Source organism: Scyliorhinus torazame, chromosome 5, assembly GCF_047496885.1.
Source record: "Scyliorhinus torazame isolate Kashiwa2021f chromosome 5, sScyTor2.1, whole genome shotgun sequence".
Lineage (NCBI taxonomy): Eukaryota > Metazoa > Chordata > Chondrichthyes > Carcharhiniformes > Scyliorhinidae > Scyliorhinus > Scyliorhinus torazame.
The window spans coordinates 264,951,435-264,979,051 of record NC_092711.1 but is presented as its reverse complement, the minus strand read 5'-3'; positions in this window follow the sequence as shown (position 1 = coordinate 264,979,051).

The window sequence follows — 27,617 nt, the reverse complement described above, 5'->3', positions numbered from 1 at the left end:
CTCATGGTGTACTTAATCTTCAGGTGTAGGAATTTCACCAAATTCCCCCAACCAGGCCGAGGGGCTGCGGACCTCCAACCAAACAGAACTCACCTCTGGGCTATTAGCAAGGTGAAGGCTATGACATCCGCCTTCAACCCCATTTGCAGCCCTGGCGAGTCAGACACTCCAAAGATGGCCTCCAATGGGCACGGCTCCAACTGAACACCCCAAATCCCTGATAACGTTTCAAAAGAGGAGACCCAGAAGCTGACAAGCTTAGGGAAAGACCAAAACATGTGTGTTATTCGCCGGTCCCCTAGAACACCGATCACACCTATCCTCCACCTCCAGAAAGAACCCACTCATACGCACCTAGTCAGGTGAAACCTATGCACCACCTTAAACTGGATCAGACTTAACCTTGCACAACGATGTAAAGTTGATCCTATGCAGAACCTCACTCCACATCCGCCACCCCGCCTCCAGGACCAAACCCAGCTCCTCCTCTCACTTCCTCTTTACCTCCTCCAATGACGCCTGCTTCATTGCCATCAACTGTCCATAAACCTCCAAGATCTTACCCCCCCTAGTTCATCCAAAGCCAGTACCCTATCCATAAGCAAGGGCGATGGCACCAGAGGAAATGAAGGGAGTTTCTTGCGCAAAAAATCATGCACCTGCAAGTACCTAAATACATTCCCCCTCGGGAGCTGAAATCTCTCCAGCAGCTTGTCTAGGACGGCGAACCTACCCTCCAAAAACTTACCTAAACCTCTCCCTTCTCCCATGCCTTAAAAAATCAGACTAAGGCAGATGGCACAAACCTATGGTTTCTACAAATTGGAGGCAGACGAGACATGGAACCCAGCTTATAATGCTGTCTGAACTTATTCCAAGTATGCAAGGTAACTATCACCCCCACATTAGAAGAGAATCTAGTCAGGAAAAAAGGAAGTGGCGTTGTAACCAAAACCCTCAGACTCGATCCCTTGCATGAAACTCCCTCCATCCGCTCCCAAAATAGATCCCGGATCCTCAAACCACCCCGGTACTCTATTACTGTTCGCCACCCAGTAATAATTGGGTAAAGTGAAGCCCCCTGACTGCCTGTCCCTCTGCAAAAATGTCCTAGGCACCCGAGGCATCTTACTCACCAAAAGAAAAGTAGAAATCAACTTGTTAACCCTGTGAAAAAATTCCTGGGAAGAAAGACTGGGAGACACTGGAACAAAAACCAAAACCTGGGGAGAATATTCATCTTCACTGTCTGTACCCTTCCTGCTCGGGTCAGAGGGAGGGCAGCCCATCTTTTCAAGTCAGCCTTCGCCCCGTCCACCAAACCAGGAAAGTTGTGTCTATGAAGCGTGTACCAATCATGGACCACCCGGATCCCCAAATACCCAAATTAGTCTTGGCCAGGTGAGACGGAAGCCGCCCCAGGTCACCTCCCCTTCCTGGGGGGAGGGGGGGGGAGGGCGTTCACCAGAAAACCTTGCTCTTACTCAGATTTAGCTGAACCCTGAAAAGGAGCCAAACCTCCTGGACAGCTCCATTATCTTCCCATCAGTGGAGAGAGGGCCTGTAATATATAGTAACAGATCAACCGCATATAAGGACACTATATATAAGGATATATATACAAAAAAGGACACCCCCCCCCCGCGCTCTAACCGACTCCACATGGTGGACGACTTCAATGCAATGGCCAGCGGCTCGATTGCTAATGCGAACAGCAGCGGAGAAAACGTGCACCCCTGTCTTGTACTCCTGACCAATTGGAAATAACCCAAACTCAGGGGATTAGTACATACACTTGCAGAGGGGGCCCTGTATATAAGCTTAATCCATGGCTCAAATTTAGGAACGAAGCCAAACCGCTCCAAGATCTCAAAGGGGTATCCCCACTCAACCCTGTCAAATGCCTTCTCCGCATCTATCGAAATGATCACCTCTGGTTTGCTCTACGAACAGGGGGACAGCACAACGTTCAATAACCTCCTGACATTGGCTGACAACTGCCTGCCATTCACAAATCCAGTCTGTTCCTCCAAAATCACCTCCAGTAGACAGGGTTTCAGCCTCGTTGCCAACACCTTTGCCAACAACTTAATGTCAGTGTTTAACAATGATAGGCCGATATGACCCACATTCCAAGGGATCCTTGTCCTTCTTCAGGACCAAGGCAATCAACACCTGTGTCAGTGTGGCCGGTCACACCCCTCGAGATATGGAGTCATTGAACATATCTGGCAAAAGCAGGACCAGCTGCCCAGTTAACTATTTCTAAAATTCAATGGAGAACCCATCCGGATCCGGCACCTTACCCAGCTGCATCAACCTAATACAACTCATAATCTCTTCCAGTTCAATTGGTGCCTCTAACTTCTGCCTTTTCTCCTCCTCCCCCTCTGGGATGGGCAATCCATCCAAAACTTGTCTTATTGGTGAGTTCCCAACTTGAGGCTCGGATTCACACAACCCACAATAGAAATCCTCAAACACCTCATTCACCTTCCCTGGGGCAGAAACAATCCTGGCAACCGAGCCCCTGACCTCTACTATTTCCCAGGAAGCTGCCTACCACCTCAGCTGGTGAGCCAACAGACAGCTGGCCTTCTCACCATATTCATAGAAAGTCCCCCTCGAACAACATAACTGGGTCACTGCTTTCCCCGTTGTCAACAACTCAAACTCCAATCTCAACTTCTTTCTGTTCACCAGTAATTCTAAAGTCAGGACAATCGAGCACTGGAGGTCCACCTCGAGAATGGAGTCCACCAGCTTCAGTCTCTCCACTGTGATGAGACGCAGAAGCAATCTTGTATATGATAATGTACACGACCTCCGACCACCAGGTGGCAGTGTTCATTGCTGTTGTATGCTGCTGCAGAGAGTGATTCTAAGGTGGTGTGGCACCTTTTAACCTGTTGGATTTCCCGCCCCTTTTGGACGGTCTCTGGTTCATTGCCAATCAATTGATCAGGGTTCGATCATCTTGGTCGATCAGGACCAATCAGGGGTTGCCACATCGATTTTGGGATGAGCACTCACTAGCCATGTCTGCTGGTTTTAGGGGCACGTAGGCCCTTCCAAATAAGGAATATAGGTGTTGTTGTGCCTGGTAGGCATCCGTGATTGTTTCTATTGTCCCTGGAATGGCCTGGAGGTGGCCTTTTTCCTGTGTATTGTAATGTCTAGTTTGCAGCTTGCTCTTCAATGTTTATTTAAACTGCAGCCTGCTTGTCCTGTACTTGGCTAAATTTTGCAGTGCCCTTTGCAGGACGCCATCTACCGCAGCCTCGTTAGATGAAATGAAATGAAAATCGCTTATTGCCACATTCCGGCAGCTGTTCTGGGAGGCTGGTATGGGAATTGAACCCGCGCTTCTGGCCTGCCTCGGTCTGCTTTAAAAGCCAGCTATTTAGCCCTGTGCTAAACCAGCCCCATGATCCTTAATTATTAAATGGATCTCCTGTAAAAAAAACACATCTGCCTCCAAACTTTTCAAGTGCCCAAACACCCGGGTTCTTTTTACTGGGCCATTTTATCTTCTTACATTCCAGGTTATCAAACAGATCGGGGTTCTCCGGTCCCTTCCCAACCGACGATCAGCCACATCCAGCATTAAAGGCATTCCTGCAGTGCCTCAACCTGTGCCAGCTCCAAGCCCACTCAAGATGGCTGCCACTTCCCTGAGAAAACCAGCCCAAGAACCAAGGAATTGTCATTGTCAGCAGTCTCCTCTCTCCCCCCACTCCCCCACACCATCAAACTGCCCCCCTCATTCGCCCCCCCGGAAACCAACCAAATAACCAATCAAAAAAGAAAATCCCCCTCATCCCCCACTTTAACCCCCATCCCAGACAAAACCAAAAGCCTAAGCTCTTTACCTTACTGATACTTTTAAAAAAGGATTCCACATGGTAACAAGCTGCAGACATCCCCCCCTTTTCAGCTCCCATTAACTAACTATACCATGTAAGGGAGACCCCCCCCCACCCACACACAGGGCAAAGATCAAAGTCAATACAACAATATATCAAAGAACAACTCCTCTGCACAAATAGAGCTTTGATACAGAACCCTAGGGGAAAAGGAAATAATATCCACTTCCCCCTTCCCCAGATAATGAAGCAGTCCATGTCCAAATGCAGCAAGACCTAGACAATATGCTGGCGTGGGCTAACACGTGGCAAGTAACATTTGTACCACTCACTTGCCAGGCAATAACCATCTCCTTCAGGAGAGGATCTAACTATCACACCCTTGACCATTAATGGCATTACCATCATGGAATCCCCCACTACCACCCTCCTGGCGATTACCATTGACTAAAAACTGAACTGCAGTAGCTATATAAATACTGTGGCTACCAGAGCAAGTCAAAGGCTAGGAATCCTGTGGCAGTAACTCACCTCCTGGCCCTCACAATGTCTGTTCTCCATCTACAAGACATAAGTCAGGAGTGTAATGGAATACTCTCCTCCTGCCTGGATGAATGCAGCTCCAACAATGGCCCTCACAAAGTCTGTTCCCCATCTACAAGGCATAAGTCAGGAGTGTAATGGAATACTCTACTCCTGCCTGGATGAGTGCAGCTCCAACAACATTCAAGAAGCTTGACACCATCCAGGCCAAAGTAGCCCACTTGATTAATACCCCTTCCACAAACATTCAACCCTTCCACCACAATGAACAATGGCAGTCGCGTTTACCATTTACAATCTCACTGTTGGAATTCACCAACGTTCCTTAGGCAGCACCTTCCAAACCCACAACCTCTACTATCTAGAAAGACAAGGGCAACAGGTACCTGGGAACACCACCACCTAGAAGTTCCCCTTCAAGTTACTCACCAGCCTGACTTCGAAATATATCGCCGTTCCTTCACTGTCACTGGGTCAATATTCTACAATTCTCTCTTTAACAGCAATGTGTGTGTACTACAGAGGATTCGAGTACAGGATCAGGGATGTTTTGAAGCACTTATACAGGGCCTTGGTGAAAGCACACCTGAAATATTGTGTGCAGTTTGGTCTCTTTATCTGAAGAAGCTTGTTTTTGCTATTGAGGAAATCAGGAAAATTTACCAGACTGATTATTGGGATGGCAGGATTGACGTATGAGGAGAGATTGAGTCAGCTGGGAATACATTCGCTGTACTTTAGAAGAATGAGGGGGGAATCCCATAGATATGTTATTCTCTAAGTCTGAATAAAGATTGTAGACTTCCAGTTAACACAAATACTTTATCAAGTAGGTTTGTTCTGTTTCCAGAGCTTAACTAGATATAATACAGTCAAGAGGTACGACCAGTGAAGCTAAGGTAAGCTGCCTATGCTGAGCTGTCTCTATCTGCTGCTGCTCCCTAGCCCTGTGCTACTGAAAGAGAGGCTGATCCTCCCTTGGGCTGGACCCTTTATGCCCTCTCTAATGCTGCCCTCTAGTGATGCTGTGTCTGTTACATCTATGCTGTAGTGCCTGGTGTATGTGCAGATGTATGTACAGATGTACAGATCACTACAATAGAAACCTATAAAATTCTAACAGGATAGACAGGAAGGATGCTCCCAATGGAAGGAGAGACCAGAACTAGGGATCTCATTCTCAGGATATGGGTAAACCATGTGAGTGAGATGAGGAGCAATTTCTTCACCCAGAGAGTGGCGAGGCTGTGGAATTCCTTACCACAGAAAGCAGTTGAGTCCAAAGCATTTCATGTTTCAAGAGGGAGTTAGACATAGTTTTTAAGGATAAAGGGTTCAAGGGATATGGGGGGAAAGCAGGAACAGGTTGCTGAGTTGGATGATCAACCATGATCATAATGAATGGCGAAGCAGGCTCGAAGGGCCAAATGGCCAATCCTGCTTCTATTTTCTATGTTTCCATCTGCCCAGGTTACTACAGCTTCTTTATTCCACCCCAAAGTTTCTAGATGGATTCTCAGGGACAAGGGTTTCCCTCAAAGAGATGAATACCACACCCATCTGTTCACAACAGCAACCACTGAGTAAGGGTAATAAGCACCGCGGAGGCCCCGGAGAATACCGGGTCAGGCCCGCCAATGATGTGCCAATGGCATTTACTGAGTGTGCGTTCTGAAACGCATCGCACCGCTGTTGCGCACCGGAGAATTGCGATTTGCCGGGAAATCGGTGACCGCTATGATTTCGGCATCAAAGCCGATTCTCCGCCCAATCTCGTTTCCCGATTCCAGCATCGGCCGACAGCGAACCCCGCCCCTATGCAAATGAAAACTGTTTTATGACAGAACAACTAATGGATGCCATGGATATCAAGATGGTCTGACCAGAACTGCCATTACATCACAGTCATGTGTGCTCAAGCACAGCTACTTGGCAATGATGGAGGAGGTTGGCCTCGCAGACTCAGATTCAGCAGTAAGGTAATTACAGAGATATACCATTTGCTTCAACATGCCTTGCATCTATCCTCCACTACAGGGTAAAGCATTGCCAGAGCCCATCAGGGAGACCACACTCATCAAATTTTATACTCAACTCCTTCCAGCCTAGCACAGGGGTATCTGTAGTATCAGTTTATCATTTTATATTCATTCTTGGGATGTGGGTGTCGCTGGGCTGGGCCAGCATTTGTTCCCCATCCCTAATTGCCCTTGAACTGAGTGGTTTGCTGGGCTGTTTCAGAGGGGGGGCTGTTAAGACTCAACCGCATCGCTGTGTGGGTCTGGAGTCACATGAAGGCCAGTCTGGGTAAGAGGGGATGATTTCCTTCCCTGAAGGACATTGGTGAACCAGATGGGTTTTTACGACAATCGGCAATAGTTTCATGGTCTTCATTAGAATTTTTTAATTCCAGATTTTTTTGTCCATTGAATTTAGAATTTCGCCATCTGCCATGGTGAGATTCGAACGGGGGCCCAAAGTGCATGACCCTGGGTCTCTAGATTACCAGTCTGGTGGCAATACCACTATGCCACCACCTCCCTGACCAGTAATGGATGTATCTATAGGGGACTGATGAATTGTGCAGCAAAACAAAACTTCCAGCTTTCCACTAAACAATCGAGTCATCATTGCCCAATTCTATTAGACTGCTGGATATCCCAAAGTGCAGGGGACGATTGGTTTTTCCATATTTTGTCTTGAGATGTGGGCGATCCTGGCAAATTTGCATTTATTGCTCTGAAGACTCTCTTCTTCATGAAGTACTGCAGTTCTTATGATGGGTGAAATTTTCCCGGAAATCGGCAAAGACCGATGTCAGGCGGGCAAAGGGGTATTGAGCTTGTGGTTAGCAATGGCAGCTTTTCCCTCCATATAGTGCAGCACATAGCACGAAAACCTTTCTGCAATGGGTTCCATTGCAGTGTCGAAGGTGGGGTGGCTGCCCCGCCATCACCTCAGTGCTGCAATCATCAGAGCACTGCATTTAAAAGCCGCCACGGTGCCCACCTGCCATATTTCAAAGGTGCCGGGAAGTGATGGCTGGCAAGAAATCCGCCCCCAAGTCTTAAGACACCTCTTTGGAGATGCTATCGAGGCGTAACGTGATGTCCTCTACCCGTGCTTAGCAAGAAAACCAGCCAGCAAGATCACCAACCCAGCCTGGCAGGTGATACAACGGTGGTTAGCATTAATGCCCCGTTGAAGAAGACAGTCGTCCCTGCTCTGCCAGGGTAAGTCATTCTTCTCTTCACTCTCTACTCACGCACACACACACCCATCACACATCCACAGGCAATGATCAAGGGACATTGCCACTTGGTTCTCCCACAACATCTTCATCTTCCTCATGTCCTCGTCGCCTTGCTGGTCCCACTTACCATCCACACATCCTTATCATCTTCCCTGACACGCATCCTGCTTACACTCTCTCTTCATTCAAGAAAAGTTGACTCACAAAAACTAGGCAGAATCCCAGATGTCGGAGGGATGCCAGAGCTGAAGGTCCTCATGGACTTTGAGGACAGAGCCATCCAGCGGGCTTAGGAGGATAGCAACCTCCCCTGTGCTAAGGGGGAGGTCGGCGGTGATAAACAAAGTGAGATCCAGCACTTCATCATCCATCAGACACAATGCCGTGAGTCGTGTCTCTGGTTTCTAAAGGCCTCTGTCATGTACAAATGATGTCTCTTTTCTGTCACTGGCACATCTGGGAAGCAGTCCAGGGGCCATCTGGTCAGGTCCTTGATTCCAGCCCCTAAAGCAGTGGAGCGCAGGAATTCACAGACCCTGACATTGAAGACCCATCACAGCGCTCACCCACACCCTCCACTATCGCAGAGACACACAACTCGGTAGAACTTAGTTGTAGAGCAGCCGTAGGATCACAATCTGGTGAACACATCACACTTCCAGATCCACAGTAGGTGGAGCCAGGCTGTCGGCACTCAGAGGATTACTGGAAGCCAGGAATTGGCTGAGTCCCATTCAAATGATGTGCCCCTCGACTCAGCCGTTCCTCAGTGATTGGTACGCACCTTGGATTGAAAGGCTGCATGGAGGAGTCCACCCACCTTAGGTCTGAGGTGATTGTGCTGACACGCCAACAGAATGAGGTCAACAGAGCTAAAGTGGCAGCTGCCATGGAGAACTTGTTGCAAGACTTTTGTCCTACACTGCTTCACAACATGCATTCCATGAGTGCCAATGCCAATGAATGGTGGAACTTCTTGACTTCATTCCAGCTGCCTTCTCTCCCAAGGAGGAAGCCTGGGGTCTCGGGCGCCCACACACGGAAGGTCATTTGCAGCTTACCCCGGGGCCATCCACTCAGAGTCTTCAATGGCATGCCCAGTCGACAAGTTCCTTGAATGACAGGCGCTGCCTAAACACATGAGGCCTCATGCGGTGCCTCCTTTCCACCTCATCCTCGGTCTGTTGGGCGGCTGGCTCTCCATTCTCACTGGCTGCCTCCTGTTCGTATTGGGCAAGCTCTGCTGCTGCAGGTTCCTCCCCAAGCAGCACCTGTTCATACAGCCTCAGCGCATCCCCCAGGGCTGCATCAGCCAGGATGAAGGCTACCATTCCTGGTTGGATTCTGAAGTCTATTGTCTGCAGTGGGTGAAAGACAGACATGTTAGCACGGTACATGCCCCCACGCCCAAACAGGTCTAACGGGCTACACAGTGGCCCCGGTCTGCACTGCAGCCCATGCCCCCACATGTCCTTCTGCCCCACCCGCTCCTCTCCCATCCCTACACCTACACCCGGCCATACCCCCTGGCAATCTGCCCTCCATACTGCACTCTTGCCCCATCGGTGCTTGACACAGCATGGGCCTCTGGCCCTGGCACCTGTGTACAGAGGTACCGGTGGCTGGCCCTACCCATGCCAACAGTATGCTCTGTGGCCCCATCCGGCACCCTTCTTTAATGGCTATTGTGGGCGTTGCCCTTGGGGGGCCTGCATGATGCCCACCAGCGGGTGGCATCCATCTGTAGGTGTGGGATGGTTTGGTGGCATGGAGGTGGGATGGAGCGAGGGGTTGCACGAGGGGGTTGGTTGGGTGAGGATGGGTGAGGATGGGTGGAGGGGGAGGTTGGGGGTAGGGGGGGGGGGTTGGGTGCACCATTATGGCCGGTTTCAATCTGCACAACCATGGGCCATGGTGGGCGGTCAATGGGATGCACAGCAAGAAGGTTGTCTTGCAGGCCACAGCAATGGTGGTCTGTGCCAGGACACTGTCCCTGTCCCGGGGATCACCCCAATGGGACGGCCCATCCCCTGGTTACCCCACGTCACCCCCTGCTACACCCAAGATGCCGCCCCCCGCAACCAGCCCTACCAGCAGCAGGACCTGCAGCCCACAGTCGCGCCTCTGGGGACATATCCTACCTCTTCTCTCTCCCTCAGCAGCCAGGTGCATGTTTCTCGAAACATGCCATCGGTAATTCCTCCTGGCAGGAGCCCTGAGGAATACCGGGTTGGGCCCATTAATGGTACGTCAACGGCGCTTAATGTACGTGTGGAGCAGATCATTCACGCCACTGTCGAGCCACAGGAGCATCGCATTCTGCCGGGCGCCCGGCCACAATTTCCGGCTCGCGTGATTCTCTGTCCAATCACGTTTATCGATTCCACCATTGCTGGACGGAGAATTCCACTCATTAACCTTCTCCTCAGCCTTCACTTTGAAAATGACACGTTTTCCTCAAATGCTCTGTGCAAGTTGCTCCTGCAAATGAGGATAAAGCTGAAAGTTAAGGAATGTATGTCAAGAGACAGGGGACAGGTGAGGATTTTGCTTTGGAGGAAAGGGTCTTTTGATTGTGGAAGACAATTGCTTTGTTTTAGCGGAATTATGTAGATAGACATAATGGAAGAGGAGGGCATAGTGATACCCTTACGTTGAGTGCAATATACAAGGGTAGCTATACCCTTAAAAAAGACTTGTTTAATATAGAACCTTTCACAATGATCAGTATGTCTCAAACAGAATATAGGGCGCAATTCAGCGGACTTGAGTCTGCTGAACGGCACGTTTAGTGGAATACTTCTCGGTGGCTGCAGCATCGAGAAACGCCCTGCTATTTATTTTGACCTCGGGGAGATTCTCTCTGCCGAGGTTCCACTTAGAGAGATTTCCTGCTGGTGAGCTTCAGCTCCTTGCAGTTTGGGGCACTGTTTTTGTAAACCAGTTGTGATTCCCGGGTATATTCCTGCGTTGCCTAAAGATATGGCGCAAAGACATTTAGTTACATTTGAACATATCTGGACGCTTTCTGGGTGTGAACCTGATCATGTAACAGGGGAGGGTCAGGGAACATCACCCTCGGAAATCTTGCCAGCGAAAATCCCGTTATGATCCTCTCGCGAGAGTTAACGGCCATAATGGGATTTGCGCCCAGGGTGAAAGGGTCCTGAAAATTTCACCAGGCATCTCCTCCAAGGCCTTAAAGACATCACCATGGTTGATCAACTTCTCAAATGGGCTTTTTTTTCTCTACCTCCAGTTGCTCAACTTGAACTGTGGTCGCCTCCGACCCCTTATACGTCTGGGATTGCCCGTCCTGACTCCTAATTTTTTTTAGAGTACCCAAATCACTTTTTCCATTGAGGGGGAATTTAGTGTGGCCAATCCACCTAGCCTGCACATCTTTGGGTTGTGTGGGGCGAAACCCACGCAACCACGGGGAGAATGTGCAAACTCCACACGGGCAGTGACCCAGAGCCGGGATCGAACCTGGGACCTCGGCGCCGTGAGGCAGCAGTGCTAATCACTGTGCCACCGTGCTGCCCCTGACTCCTAATATAACGTGTGCACCCGGACTGAAAATCTGATGTTTGGTCAGACATTTATAGAAATCGGGGGCGTCATTCTTCGCCGGCGGGAGTCTCTGTTTTGCCGGTGCCCGGGGGTTTCCCGACGGCGTGGGGCTGCCCCACAATGGGAAACCCCATTGACCGGCCGGTGTAACGGAGCATCCCGCCGGTGGGTCGGGGCAGAAATGTGGCGGGGCGAGATGGAGAATTTCGCTCCAGGTTCGGGGGGCAGGAATTCTCCAGGCTGTCGCAACAGACAAAAGTCTAGGCCTATCTTTACACTCACCCTTACCATTTTCTTGAGGTTATGGAAACATTTGCTATCATCCTCTGCATTCTCTGGTTAATCATCTCAACAAGCGCTTGATGCCAGAAAGCCATAGATAGCCATTTGGGGCAGCACAAGTGGATAGCACATGGTTTCACAGCGCCAGGGTCCCAGGTTCAATTCCCTGCTAGGTCACTGTCTGTGCGGAGTCTGCACATTCTCCCCGTGTCTGCGTGGGTTTGCTCTGGGTGCTCCGGTTTCCTCCCACAGTCCAAAGACGTGCAGGTTAGGTGGATTGGCCATGATAAATTGCCCTTAGCTACCAAAAAGATTAGGAGGGGTTTTTGGGTTACGGGGATAGGGTGGAGGGGAGGGCTTAAGTGGGTCGGTGCAGACTTGATGGGCCGAATAGCCTCCTTCTGCACTGTATGTTCTATGTAACTGACCTTCCGAGGCTGTGATTTCTTTTTTGATGAATTATTTCAATAATGCATCAAATTCTGTGCCCTGATATATAGCTCATGTATTTTAATACCATTATCCTACATTTACTCTCAGCGTGTAATAAGTCACATGTATTAATAAAACGTAAAAACATAAGAAATTTCAAGGACAATAAAAGATCCTCCTGTCTGTTAAAGATCTTTCATTTAGAACCCCTAAATAGCTCATTCTTAGTGGATAAGCTGTTGTAATTTTTACTCCTCTATCTTACATTGCATTGGCTCAATCAACTCGTCTCCAGCAGTAAATCAGCTCAGAGGTTCCCAACAGAAGGAAGTTTGTTTTTTGCGATGGAGAAGATACTGATAATAACCAAAGTTATTCCAGGTGTCATAAGTTTACAGTATGAAGATTGGTCAAATCAGTGTTTTCTTCTCTTTGAGGCAGTGGTGGGCAGCCTGTGACCCATGGGCTGCAAGCGGCCGTCAGGGTCCTGAATGCAGCCATTGACTGTTGTCCACGGTGCAGAGGAATCACGTTGCTACAGTTCATTCCGGGTCCGGGATTGCGCGGCCACAAGTTAAATCCAGGACACGCTGCTAGGAGTTGATGTGAGGCTTTTGATAAGGTCCCACATGGGAGACTGATAATAAAGGTCAGAACCAATGGGATCCAAGGAAATTTTGGCAAATTGGATCCAGAATTGGCTGAGTCAAGGCGTGTTTTTCTGATTGAAAGCCTGTGTCCAGTGGGGTCCCGAAGCGATCAGTGTTGGGGCCGTGCTGTTTGTGGTTTATCTCAATGATTTAGACTTGAATATGGGATGGCTGATCAGTAAATTTGTGGGTGATACAAAATTGGTGGGGCGGTAAATCGTGAGGAGGATAGCCTTTGATTACAGAACGATATAGACGGATGGTCAGCTGGCCTGATCAGTGCCAAATGGAATTCAATCCAAATAAGTATGAGGTGATGCTCTTGGGCAGGGCAAACAAGGAAGGGAATACTTGATAAATGGATGGCATGGTAGCACAGTCGTTAGCTCTGTGCTTCATAGCTCCAGGATCCCAGGTTCGATTCCTTGTTTGGGTCACTGTCTGTGCGGAGTCTGCACATACTCCCGTGTCTGTCTGGGTTTTCTCCGGGTGAATGAAATGAATGAAATGAAAATCGCTTATTGTCACAAGTAGGCTTCAAATGAAGTTACTGTGAAAAGCCCCTAGTTGCCACATTCCGGCGCCTGTTCGGGGAGGCTGTTACGGGAATTGAACCGTGCTGCTGGCCTGCCTTGGTCTGCTTTCAAAGCCAGCGATTTAGCCCTGTGCTAAACAGCCCCTAAAGCTGGGTGCTCCGGTTTCCTCCCACAGTCCAAACATGTGAAGGTTAGGTGGATTGGCCATGCTAAATTTCCCTTAGTGTCCAAAAAAGGTTAGGTGGGGTTACTGGATTACGGGGATAGGATGGAGGTGTGGGCTTAAGTAGGGTGCACTTTCCAGGTGCCGGTGAAGACTCGATGGGCCAAATGGCCTCCTTCTGCACTGAATTCTATATTCTATGGAATGGCAGGATCCTGGGAAGCACCGAGCATCAGATGGACCTAGGTGTGCATGTACACTGGTCCCTTAAGGTAGCAGGGCAGGTAGATACAGTGGTTAAGAAGGCATATGATATACTTGTCTTTATTAGCGAAGAAACAGAGTTTAAAAGTATAAGGTTAAGCATAAGATTCCAGCATAAAGTTATGCTGGAACTGTTTAAAACGTTGGTTCGGCCACAGCTAGAGTATTGAGTGCAGTTCTGGAATCCACATCATAGGAGGGATGTGATAGCACTGGAAAGTGTGCAGAGGGGATTTACTAGGATGTTGCCTGGGTTGGAGAGTTTTCGTTATGAAGAGAGATTGGATAGACTGGGATTGTTTTCCTTGGAGCAGAGGAGACTTAGGGGGGACGTGATGCATAAAATTATGAGGGGCATTGATAGAGAATACAATGAGAATCCTTTCCTCTTGGTGGAGGGATCAATGATCAGGGTGCGTAGATTTAAGGTAAGGAGCAGAAGGTTTAGAGGGGATGTGAGGAAAAACCTTTTCACCCTGAGGGTGATGGGAGCCAGGGACTTACTGCCTGAAAGGGTGGTGGAGGCAGAGACCCTCATAACATTTAAGTAGTATTTAGATGTGCACTTGCAATGCCAATGCACACAAGGCTATGGGTCAAGTGTTGGAAAATGGGTGGCTGTTTTTGACTGGCAGGCACAATGTGCCAAAGGGCCTTTTCTGTGGTATAGACCTCTATGATGCGCTGCTACGCGTTGACGCCAGGGCACACTGCTACAGTTCCCACCAGGATCACGTTCCTACAGTAGATGCAGGATCACGATGCTGCTCTACCTGATGTTCAAACAGCATGCCCAGTGCATTCTGGGTACTCATGCGCAGGGAGGCCTTTGTGTTCAGTGCCAGAGCAAATGTGGGAGGTTGTGCTTCATGCAATTGATTTTTTGGTGGTTATCCACTTTGCTACTGCCTAATGGATCTCTTTGTGTTGAAGTGATGTGGTGAGGAAGGAGAATCAACTGCAAAATCAAAAAATGCAGAGGAAGAAGTAGCAGAAAAGAGAAAAATCGCTGATGAGGGCAGAATGGTAAAAGAGAGTTGGGAGCTGGATTATTTTGTTACTCAGCAGAAAGGAAGGCTGCTGGCGCGATCCAACAGCCTCGTTATGCTTGACTTGGCAACGCGACAAGGCCGGTAGTGGTGCGAGATTTGCAAAGCTTAGAATGCCTCATGAGATCTCATGAGACATCATAATCTGGATCCCGCCCTCACTGGGCATGATCCAGGGTTATCTATATTAAATAAGTCGTCGCTCGATGCTCCGGAGACCCGGGAACAATCGGCCACATCTGGTAGTCCTCGCCATGGTGCTGTTTAGCACTGCTGCACACAAGGGTAAAGGCATCTGGGGAGGGGGGTCTCCCACATCATTGGAGGCACCTGGGTGATCGGACTCTGGGCAGGGTGGTACCCTGGCACTCCTGCTGCCTCCCGGGCACCTTGATACAGCCAGTCTGGCACCTTGGCATTGCTGCTGGGCATCCTGGCAGTGCCATCCTGGCATGTTTTGGCCCCCTTACTTGAGAAAGGATGTACTGGCACTGGAAGGGGTGCAGAAGAGATTCACTGGTTGATTCCGGAGTTGAGAAGATTGGTTTATGAGGAGAGACCGAATAGGCTGGGACTATACTCAGTGGAATTTAGAAGAATGAGGGGGGATCTTATAGAAACATATAAAATTATGAAAGAATAGTTAAGATAGAAGCAGGAAGGTTGTTTCTGCTGGTGGGTGAAACTAGAACTAGGGGGCATAGCCTCAAAATAAGGGGGAACAGATATAGGATTGAGCTGAGGAGGAACTTCTTCATCTAAAGGATTGTAAATCTGTGGAATTCCTTTCTCAGTGAAGTAGTTGAGGCTACCTCATTGAATATATATATTTTAAAAATCTTTTTATTGGAATTTTCAAAATTTATAAAGAGTTATGTCGTTGGCCGTGTTTATTTACTGTATTATACAGAAAGGTTTGTCTTGTCCTTCCCTTAATTTACCCTCCCTCCCACGTTGTTCCCTTTTGTGTCTTTCCAGCCTTTTCTCCTCTCCCCCCCCCCACCCCCTCCCCCCTGGGTTGCACGTTCCTATGGTTCCCCCCTTTCTTTCTTTTTCTTTATCCTCACCCTTTTCTTTCTATCTTTCCCATTTCCCCGTCTTACTCGTTGTTGCTGGCTCGAACAGGTGCAGGAACAGGCCGACAAACTGCCCTATGCATTTAGGAAGCCTTTCTCTGACCCTCGGGTGGAATACTTAATCTTCTCCAGGTAGAGAAATTCCGAAAGGTCAGCAAGCCAGTCTGCAGCTGTGGGTGATGCTGCCGATTGCCAGCCGAGTAGGATTCTCTGGCATGCGATTAGGGAAGCAAATGTGTAGCTCTGGCTGCTCTGATACCCCGGAGATTGCCACTATTGGGTGTTATGATATCCACATCAGCATATCATGGTGCAATCACACACACACTGATGGACAGGCAGTTGGACCAACCAGCACACACATAACATCGCAGCCAATCACCAGTGAGAGCACACGCACTATAAAACAGGGAACACCACAGTTCCTGCTCATTCTACCAGGAGATAGCTCAGAGCACAGAGCTCACAGCGCGCCACTCAGACATAGACCATGTGCTGAGTGCCTCACTAAGATAATGATAGGGCTGGGTCCACAGGTTAGCTGGTGAAGCACATACCCAAGCCAGCAGTTAGTAGTTGTCGTTGTTAAGACAATAAAACAGAGTTGTAGCATCTACGGCCGTGTTGGATCATTTGTGCATCGGAACACCCAACGTGACATTGGGCATGGCTTCTCCCTCACTCCACAACCTTGGACATTGCCTTGAATAAGGCTGTTCAGAACCCAGCAAGTTTGGGGCAAGCCCAAAATATGTGGGTGTGGTTGGCAGGGCCCATCAGGCACCGTTCACATTTGTCCTCCACCTCCGGGAAGAACCTGCTCATTCGGGTTCTGGTCAGGTGTGCTCTGTGCATCACTTTGAGCTGCATTAGGCTAAGCCGTGCGCAGGAGGAGGTGGAGTTAGCCCTACTCAGTGCTTTGCTCCAGATTCCCCACCCACTTCTGTCCCCAGTTTGTCCTCCCATTTCCATCTGGTCTCATCCAGTGGTGTTCGGGCTCTGTCCAGCAGCTGTCCATACATTTCCCACATAGTCCCCGTTTTTTACTGTCTGTGCTTATCAGGTCCTCTAACAGTGTAGTTTCTGGGGTCCTGGGGTACTCTACTGTCTCTTTGCGGAGGAAGTGCTTTATTTGCAGCTGTCTCATTTCCTGTCCTGTCCGCAGTTCCCACTCCTCTGTCAGTTCGTCCAGTGTCGCTAGTCTGTGCCCTACGTAGAAGTCCCTATTTGTCAGTGTGCCCCCGTCCTGTCTACATTTCCTGAAGGTAATGTCTAGTATGGCTGGGGGGGAGTTTGTGATTGCTGCAGGTGGAAGCCATGGGGGGTCATCCGAGCCAGCCCAAAGTGCTGCCTTAATTGGGCCCATGTTTTCAATGTGACCGCTACCAGTGGGCTTAATGTGTATTCCCTTGCAGGAGATATCCTCCATCTGTACCCACTCTGTGTTGGGCTTGTTCACCCATCCCCTCACTCTTTCCGCCGTTGCTGCCCAGTGGTAGTACTGCAGGTTTAGTAATGCCAAGCCACTTTTGATTTTCCTTCTTTGCGGTGTCGGTTTGGGAATTACCAGCGGCATTGTGGGGGGGGAGGGGGGGGGGATAACAGAGGCTGCTGTAGGGATGCCATGGGGGGGGTCTAGATTAGGGCGGCATTAAATATGGTACTTCAGGTCCCAAGAAACACAAAAAATGGGACTCTGCTTTGTTCCCATTAAAAAACACCCATTGTGCTTAATTTGGAATGAGGTGATAGCAGTTCCAAGAAAATACAACTTAACAGACATCAGGAAACATTCCATCCTTCTCATACATCAACATTTCCAGTAGGTTCAGCTCAATGTGCTTGACAGCTTTCAAATCTGAAGGAAGCTGTGAAAACACAGAGACAGGTACTTAGAACAGCATTAAATGAGAACGATGCCATGATTTTGGCCAATTTTTGTATTGCATGGTTACTTGCAAAAACTGGAATGCCATTCTCCTATAGTGAATTAGTGAAAGAATGCATCATCGAATCTGCAGATGTTTTATCTGACGAGTTTAAAAATCAACAACAAATTATCAAACAGCTGAATTGCGAAGCGTCTGCACATCACTGAGTCCTAATCGAAGAAAACATATGGAGGACAGATCCAATCAGAAGTCACATTAATAATGTAAGTGTAAATGTCACATTTGTTTTTGCCATTTGAAGTTGGTGACAGTTCTATTACTATATGAATGTTTATTTAAGCATCTTTTGTAACTGGTTATGAAATATTTGGCAAGTATTAACTGTATTTAATACTTTTTCATGGGGTTGTGTTTCATGCAAATACCCAATTTCACTCATGCATCCGATTCACCAGCCGAGGTTGTCATTGCTGCTTTAAGGTAACATATCATTTTGGAGATTAGGAAGCAAAATGTCAAAGATAATTCAGGAAAGTTGTTCACCATGATACAAGATCCCTGTACTTTGGGATCGAAGTTAGATATTGGGATGAGAGGAGTAAGAAGGAAAATTGGATGGATTGGAGGGTGGCACAGTGGTTAGCACTGCTATCTCACAGTGGCAGGGACCTGGGTTCAATTCCAGCCTTAGGGGACTGTCTTTGTGGAGTTTGCACTTTCTCCCCATGTCTGCTTGGGTTTCCTCCGGGTTCTCCAGTTTCCTTACATAGTCCAAAGATGTGCAGGTTAGGTGGATTGGCCATGATAAAATTGCCCCTTAGTGTCCGGTGATCTGCAGGTTAGGTGGGATTGTGGATATAGGGAGGGGGAATGGGCCTAGGGAGGGTGCTCTTTCAGGGGGTCAGTTCAGATTCGATGGACCTAACGGCCTCCTTCTGCACTGTAGGGATTTTATGGATTCCGAAGTATAACAGAGTTGTGGAATAAGCAATCAGCATAATTGAATTCTAAATGCATGCATGTTTATTTCTTTAAAGAGAAGGAATTGAGGTAAGAATTGAGATGGGATTAGGATCTAAAATCAACAGTCCTGTTTGGCCGAATGGTTTTTTTCTGTTGCTAATTATTATTGTACAATGGATGGTATGTTGCCTCCCTGGTGCAAGGGTCAAGGATGTCTCGGAGCGGCTGCAGGACATTCTGGGGGTGGGTGGGGGGGGGGGGGGGGGGGGGTAAACAGCCAGCTGTCATGGTGCACATAAGCACCAACGATATAGGTTAAAAAAAATAGGACGAGGTCCTGCAAGCTGAATTCAGGGAGTTACGAGTTAAACTAAAAAGTAGGACCTCAAAGGTAGTAATCTCAGGATTGCTACCAGTGCCATGAGGTAGTCAGAGTAGGAATGTCAGGATAGATAGGATGAATGCGTGGCTCGAGAGATGGTACAAGAGGGAGGGATTCAAATTCCTGGGGCATTGGAACCGGTTCTGGGGGAGGTGGGACCAGTACAAATCGGACGGTCTGCACCTGGGCAGGACTGGAACCGATGTCCTCGGGGGGGGGGGGGGGAGGTGTTTGCTAGAGCTGTTGGGGGGGTTTAAACTAATGAGGCAGGGGAATGGGAACTGACGCAGAAAGTTGGAAGGTAGTAAAACAGGGACAGAAACAAAAGGCAGTAAGGGGGAAAGTGTAAGGCAGAGAAACCATAGTCAAAAATCAAAAAAGGCGACAGTACAAGGTACAGTGACTGAGGGGGTCTCAGTGAATAGGACCAGTAATACTAAAAGGAATAACACGGGAAGTAAAAACATTAATAGTAAGCGACGCGGCAGGTTGTTACATGAAGATATGGGTTCAACGACTTGGAAAATTAGGAGAAACGTTATGAGGAAATATAATTAGGAGAGGTGACTGATCGAGGTGTTAAGATTCAGAACAGAGGTAAAAAAGCCAACATAAGTGTACTTTACCTGAATGCTCGTAGTATTCAAAATAAGGTAAATGAGTTGATGGCGCAAATCATGAAATGAAACGAAATGAAAATCGCTTATTGTCACAAGTAGGCTTCAATGAAGTTACTGTGAAAAGCCCCTAGTCGCCACATTCCGGCGCCTGTTCGGGGAGGCTGTTACGGGAATTGAACCGTGCTTCGTGAATGACTATGATTTAGTGGCCATTACTGAAACATGGTTAAAGGATGGTCACGCTGGGAGTTAAATATCCAAGGGTATCAAACTATTCGGAAAGACAGAGTGGATGGTAAGGGAGGTGTTGTAGCTCTGTTATTTAAGGATGACATCCAGGAAATAGTAAGGGATGACATCGGTGCTATGGAGGATAAGGTTGAATCCATTTGGGTGGAAATCAGGAATAGTAAGGTGAAAAAGTCACTGATAGGAGTAGTCTATAGGCCTCCAAATAGTAACATTATGGTGGGGCAGGCAATAAACAAAGAAATAACGGATGCATGTAGAAATGGCACAGCAGTTATCATGGGGGATTTTAATCTACATGTTGATTGGTTTAACCAGGTCAGTCAAGGCAGCCTTGAGGAGGAGTTTATGGAATGTATCCGCGATAGTTTCCTAGAACAGTGTGTAATGGAACCTACGAGGGAACAAGCTGTCCAAGATCTGGTCCTGTGTAATTAGACAGGATTGATTCATGATCTCATAGTTAGGGATCCTCTCGGAAGGAGCGATCACAATATGGTCGAATTTAAAATACAGATGGATGGTGAGAAGGTAAAATCAAACACTAGTGTTTTGTGCTTAAACAAAGGAGATTACAATGGGATGTGAGAAGAACTAGCTAAGGTAGACTGGGAGCAAAGACTTTATGGTGAAACAGTTGAGGAACAGTGGAGAACCTTCCAAGCGATTTTTCACAGCTCAGCAAAGGTTTATACCAACAAAAAGGAAGGACGGTAGAAAGAGGGAAAATCGACCGTGGATATCAAAGGAAATAAGGGAGAGTATCAAATTGAAGGAAAAAGCATACAAAGTGGCAAATATTAGTGGGAGACTAGAGGACTGGGAAATCTTTAGGGGGCAACAGAAAGCTACTAAAAAGCTATAAAGAAGAGTAAGGTAGATTATGAGAGTAAACTTGCTCAGGATATAAAAACAGATAGTAAAAATTTATCAAATATATATAACAAAAAAGAGTGGTTAAGGTAAATATTGGTCCTTCAGAGGATGAGAAGGGAGATTTAATAATGGGAGATGAGGAAATGGCTGAGGAACTGAACAGGTTTTTTGGGTCGGGCTTCACAGTGGAAGACACAAATAACGTGCCAGTGACTGATAGAAATGAGGCTATGACAGGTGAGGACCTTGAGAGGATTGTTATCACTAAGGAGGTAGCGATGGGCAAGCTAATGGGGCTAAAGGTAGACAAGTCTCCTGGCCCTGATGGAATGCATCCCAGAGTGCTAAAAGAGATGGCTAGGGTAATTGCAAATGCAGTAGTGATAATTTACTAAAATTCACTAGACTCTGAGGTGGTCCCGGCAGATTGGAAATGAGCAAACGTCACACCACTGTTTGAAAAAGGAGGTAGGCAGAAAGCGGGTAATTATAGGCCAGTGAGCTTAACTTCAGTAGTAGGGAAGATGCTGGAATCTATCATCAAGGAAGAAATAGCGAGGCATCTGGATGGAAATTGTCCCATTGGGCAGACGCAGCATGGGTTCATAAAGGGCAGGTCGTGCCTAACTAATTTAGTGGAATTTTTTGAGGACATTACCAGTGTGGTAGATAACGGGGAGCCAATGGATGTGGTATATTTCGATTTCCAGAAAGCCGTTGACAAGGTGCCACACAAAAGGTTGCTGCATAAGATAAAGATGCATGGCATTAAGGGGAAAGTAGTAGCATGGATAGAGGATTGGTTAATTAATAGAAAGCAAAGAGTGGGGATTAATAGGTGTTTCTCTGGTTGGCAATCAGTAGCTAGTGGTGTCCCTCAGGGATCAGTGTTGGGCGCACAATTGATCACAATTTACATAGATGACTTGGAGTTGGGGACAAAGGGCAATGTGTCCAAGTTTGCAGGTGACACTGAGATGAGTGGTAAAGCAAAAAGTGCAGAGGATACTGGAAGTCTGCAGAGGGATTTAGATAGGCTAAGTGAATGGGTTAAGGTCTGGCAGATGGAATACAATGTTGACAAATGTGAGGTTATCCATTTTGGTAGGAATAACAGCAAAAGGGATTATTATTTAAATGATAAAATATTAAAACATGCTGCTGTGCAGAGAGACCTGGGTGTGCTCGTGCATGAGTCGCAAAAAGTTGGTTTACAGGTGCAACAGGTGATTAAGAAGGCAAATGGAATTTTGTCCTTCATTGCTAGAGGATTGGAGTTTAAGACTAGGGAGGTTATGCTGCAATTGTATACGGTGTTAGTGAGGCCACACCTGGAGTATTGTGTACAGTTTTAGTCTCCTTACTTGAGAAAGGACGTACTGGCACTGGAGGGTGTGCAGAGGAGATTCACTAGGTTAATCCCAGAGCTGAAGGGGTTGGATTACGAGGAAAGGTTGAGTAGACTGGGACTGTACTCGTTGGAATTTAGAAGGATGAGGGGTGATCTTATAGAAACATATAAAATTATGAAGGGAATAGATAGGATAGATGCGGGCAGGTTGTTTCCACTGGCGGGTGAAAGCAGAACTAGGGGGCATAGCCTCAAAATAAGGGGAAGTAGATTTAGGACTGAGCTTAGGAGGAACTTCTTAACCCAAAGGGTTGTGAATCTATGGAATTCCTTGCCCAGTGAAGCAGTTGAGGCTCCTTCATTAAATGTTTTTAAGATAAAGATAGATAGTTTTTTGAAGAATAAAGGGATTAAGGGTTATGGTGTTCGGGCCAGAAAGTGGAGCTGAGTCCACAAAAGATCAGCCATGATCTCATTGAATGGTGGAACAGGCTCGAGGGGCCAGATGGCCTACTCCTGCTCCTAGTTCTTATGTTCTTATGTAATAGAGCGGATGAAAGATTGGTGATCCGATGGCTGCACAGTTGTTACTTGAAAGTCGAATGAATCTGGCTGCTAGTTTTTTTGCTATAAATATAATTTGCCAAGGTGAAATCAGAATCTTCACTCATGAGAGATGGAAAAGCACTCATTGCTTCACCACTCAGGTGTTATTCAACCAGGCACTCATTGTTAAGATGATTATTCTGTCTCACTGCCGGCCACAACTAGCTTGCCATTTTGACCAGGATAGTCCTGTGAATTCAAAGAACAAAACCTTTTAGAACTTCACATTAAAGTGGGGTGTTTTCAAAGAAAAGTAAATATTGAAATGTCCCAGCAGAAGCACACGGCATAACACAACACCTCGCAGAAAACTTGAATAGAAAACAATGCCAAGATGCAAGGCTGCCTTGACAACTCATAAACCTCCACGAGACCCTTACTTGAAAAGAATCTATGTTACGTTGATAACAGGATAAAGGCTTCAAGGTCCAATCATAAAGCAGCTCATTCCGTGTGCCAACATGGGTGAAAATGGAAACAGCAGCAACAGATTAATTCTGACAATGTAATCTTGCCAGTCGCGCCCATGATCAAATGCAAATGTCACCACAGTCACAGAGGACCATAGGTTGCTCTCCTCTTTGAGAGTCGACTGGTGGTGATTTAACACCTCAAGCAAGGGGCAAGGTTGAGAAGGCCTTCATGGATAACCTCAGCTGGTACGGGGATTGGACCCGTGCTGTTGCCGTCGCTCCGCATCATGAACCAGCTGTCCAGTCAACTGAGCTAACCGACCCCCCCCTCCTCCTACTCCCCTCCCCAATGAAGATGATGCACTGTGCAATGCATGCATTTTTTGGAGTAGCAAAACAGCTGTTGTACTGTGAGCATGCACTGTAACAGCTGATTTACTGCCCCAAGGGTTATGGCTGGGAAATAGTGGCCATTCTGCTACCCGCATCTTCTTACTTCCAATCCCAGCTTCAGTTCTGATTTAATATTGTTAATCTGATCCAGAGATAGACATTGTGGCATATACTGTGAGTAGGAGTGTCTGATCCTACTCACAGTATATGCCACAATGCAGCACGGTAGCATTGTGGATAGCACAATTGCTTCACAGCTCCAGGGTCCCAGGTTCGATTCCGGCTTGGGTCACTGTCTGTGCGGAGTCTGCACATCCTCCCCGTGTGTACGTGGGTTTCCTCCGGGTGCTCCGGTTTCCTCCCACAGTCCAAAGATGTGCAGGTTAGGTGGATTGGCCGTGATAAATTGCCCCTTAGTGTCCAAAATTGCCCTTAGTGTTGGGTGGGGTTACTGGGTTATGGGGATGGGGTGGAGGTGTTGACCTTGGGTAGGGTGCTCTTTCCAAGAGCCGGTGCAGACTCGATGGGCCGAATGGCCTCCTTCTGCACTGTAAATTCTATGATCTAGTTTTGTAGAAAATATATTCTCATCAGCCATCTGGGACATGGGCTATAGGTTTCACCAGACTGAAGTAGCAGTGTCAGATAGAAATTGAAGCATCAATCAGGGAGAAAAATTCCATATTAATTACTGAGCCAGGAGAGTAATTCTATCAACAGAGAAGGGGGTTGAATCAATGTGAAACCACTGTGGGTATTGTTATGGCATCCTCGGCTACTGCATGGTCAATTCTAGCCCCGCTTGACCCAGAGTCAAGTAGCACTTATATTCCTTAAAATAGTTATGGGGTTTGGCTACCACAGTTGATGAAAATTGGGTGATCTTCCCCTTTGACAAAAACCCTACCTCATTCATCACACCTGCTCCCTCAACAGTGTTTACCTCAGGTCTCCTAAGTCCAGTTAAAGCTACAGTCTGGCCTGTAGTATTCCCCACTTATGAACTCCCACCAGTCCCATGGGCTTTCCTTGCAATTTCGAACCTGCTGAATGAACATGACCCAGCTGGTTACAATGGTAAAACCTAGGCTTCTGAGACTCACCTCTATCCTCAGTACCTTCCTTCCAGGTCTGAGGAGGAGATCTCGGGGCTTTCCAGCTACCCATTCTTCACCTTGGCTACTTGCCTTCCTTTCATTCTTCCAATTCCTATCCTTTTCAAAATTATGCGGGTAACGGATCTAAGGTTTAGATTTATGGATTAGCTCATAATCGTCAGCCATAATTGCTGTTTGTCTAGCAGTCTTCACCATCTGGTCTTCAACATGGGTTCTTATTATATAAGGTAGGGAATTCTTAAATTTCTCTAAGAGAAGTACCTGTCTCAGCGCCTCATAGGTTGTTGCAACTCCCAATGTTTGTAACCATCTATTAAAATTGTCCAGCATTAACCCTTTTGAATTCGGCATATGGCTGTCCTGGCTGTCTCCTTAAATTATTAAACTTTTTCCAATATGCTTCGGGAACCAATTCATATGCACCTATTTTACCTCATCAGAATTCTTAGACACCTACTCTGACAGGGAAACATAAGCTTCCTGTGCCCGCCCCATCATTTATTTTGCGTGGATAATGTCCACTTTTCTCTTGACCAATCCATTTGGGTTGCTATATTCTCAAAAGCCCTAAAAATGGTTTCTACCTCCTTCTCTTTGAATTTTGGGAGGGCCTGTATAAATTTAAACATATCGCCATTGGGTTCCATTTTCAGAATAATCTCCCCTCTAGTTCCTGGCACCTCCCCCCTCACATCCAGCCTTAAGCTGGAACTCTCTTCTCTTTTGCTTTTTCATCTCGCTCTAATTCCAACCCCTTCATTTCCATCTCCATTTCTCTTTGCTGCATCTTCCCTTCTCTTTTTCTTTTTGATTCATCTCCATTTATTTTGCTTTTTGCTTTACCTCCATTTATTTTTGTTGCATCTGCATTTTTTATTTTTTATTAAAAATTCCCTTTCATGCTCAAACTGCAACCGAATTCTCTCCAGCTCAATTTCCCCACCATAAATTGCCCTTGATACTACACCAGCTCATGGGCTCTCCTGTGTTTTTAGCATCTCTTTTAAATTTAGATGTTGAGCAATCACATCGGTCATCTTCCCCTTCCTAACTCTAGTTGATACTTCTATTTCTACTTTTCCTGTCAATTCGACTAGCTTGTATCTATGGAGCTCTTTTAAATAAACAAGAGACAAGTCATCCACCTTCCAGAGGAAAGCTTCCAGAGCCATCCTGTCATATCACTACAAACCTTGTGTCCTTTGTTAAAACATTTATACGGCAACCCAGTTCGCAGTCTATCATTCCAAAAATCCCGGGCCCCAGCCTCTAAATTATGTTACGACACCCTGGGCTAGTGTACGGCCACTTCCGGTCCCACTTGTCCCGGAGCCACAACACAAGTAAATTAACCAATAATTCTTAGAAAAATACCCAAAGTCTTTGGCCCTTTGCTGCACAATAATTACAGTCACCAGGTTTGTAAATGTAAACACAATTACTGTTTATTTAAAACAAGAACTATCATGAAATAGGTATCAAATACAACTGGTTCCTATCTAATTCCAAATTCCCCACTTTAACTTACACACCACCCTCTGCATCCACATACAAGTCAAACAAACACAGAGGGAAAGAAAGGGGGGAAAACATAAGTAAAAGAGAAAAAGAGTCTATGTTTCAAATTGGTGCTTCTAGTACTTTACTCACCTTTAGATTTTGCTTTCAGTTTAAGATTTTTCAGGAATATGGCACTCACAGCCTTTCTGGCGAGAGGGAGAGAGAGAGTCCTGGGACGGGATTCTCCGACCCCCCGCCGGGTCGGAGAATCCCTGGGAGGTGGCGTGAATCCCGCCCCGCTTCTCCGACGCCGGCTGTCTTAGTCTCCGGCGCCGGGTTTCAGGCGGGGCGGGGTTTACGCAGCGTTGGTCGGGAGCCATTGTCAGCGGCCCCCCCCGGCAATTCTCCGGTCCCCGATGGGCCGAGCGGCCGTCGTTTCCTGTTCAGTCCCGCCGGCGTGAAATCCATCACGGCGGGACCTGGCTTATAGGCCGGCTTGGTAAGTCCTCGGGGGGGATCCGGCTCCGGAGGGTGGGTGGGGGGGGGGGGGGGGCATGGTGGCCTGGCCCATGATCGGGGCCCACTGATCTGCGGGCACTCTTTCCTTCCGCGCTGGCCTCTGCAGGGCTCTGCCATGGCTGGCGCGGAGAAGAACCCCCCTGCACATGCGTAGGAACACGCCGGCTGTTCTGCGCATGGGCAGAACCACTGCGGCGGTTCTGTGCATGCGCCAACTCACGCTGGCCCTTCGGCGCCAGTTGGCATGCGCCAACCCCTCCGGCACCGGCTTAGCTCCCGGAAGTGCGGAGGATTCCGCAACTTCCGGTTGGCCCGACGCCGGAGTGGTTCACGCCGTTCTTGGCACCGGTGTCGGGCCATCCCGCCAATTGCGGCAGAATTCTGCCCCTGGTCTTTTGGTTGCAGTCTGCAATGGTTTTCTTGTAGATTCATTCATTGAGGTTCTCTGCAGCTTCAGGATTACAGCACTCACAGCCTTTCTGTCGGAAAAAGGGAGAGAGAGGGAGAGTCCCTTGGAACTCTGAAAACCATTCCACTGGGATAGGATCCAATACCCACCTGTTGCCAGGCAGAGTACGGCCTTTTGGCCAATTCAATGGCCACTAGTTAATCAATCAAACCGAATCCCATCCCATATCTCTTCCTGGTGTCGAAAAGTCTGTAGCTGCTGTTCTAACAAGCAGACGCTAGCAGAGTGTTCTCTCCTGTAACTTCTGAATTTCTCATTCTCTCTGCTGCTTGAATTAAAGATACATGCCCATTAATCACACTTGGATCAAAAATGGTAAAGGCAAAATAAAATAATGGGGAACTAAGGGAATAAACAGGAAGGACCCTTACAGTACAGTTAAGAAAGTGCTGTCCAGCATTTAACACAGCAGTTAAAGTGAACTGGAATGCCCAGTAATATCAGGGGCGAAATTCTCCCCCAACGGCGCGATGTCCGCCGACTGGCGCCAAAAACGGCACCAATCAGACAGGCATCGCGCCGGCCCAAAGGTGCGGAATGCTCCGCATCTTTGGCGGCCTAGCTCCAACATTGAGGGGC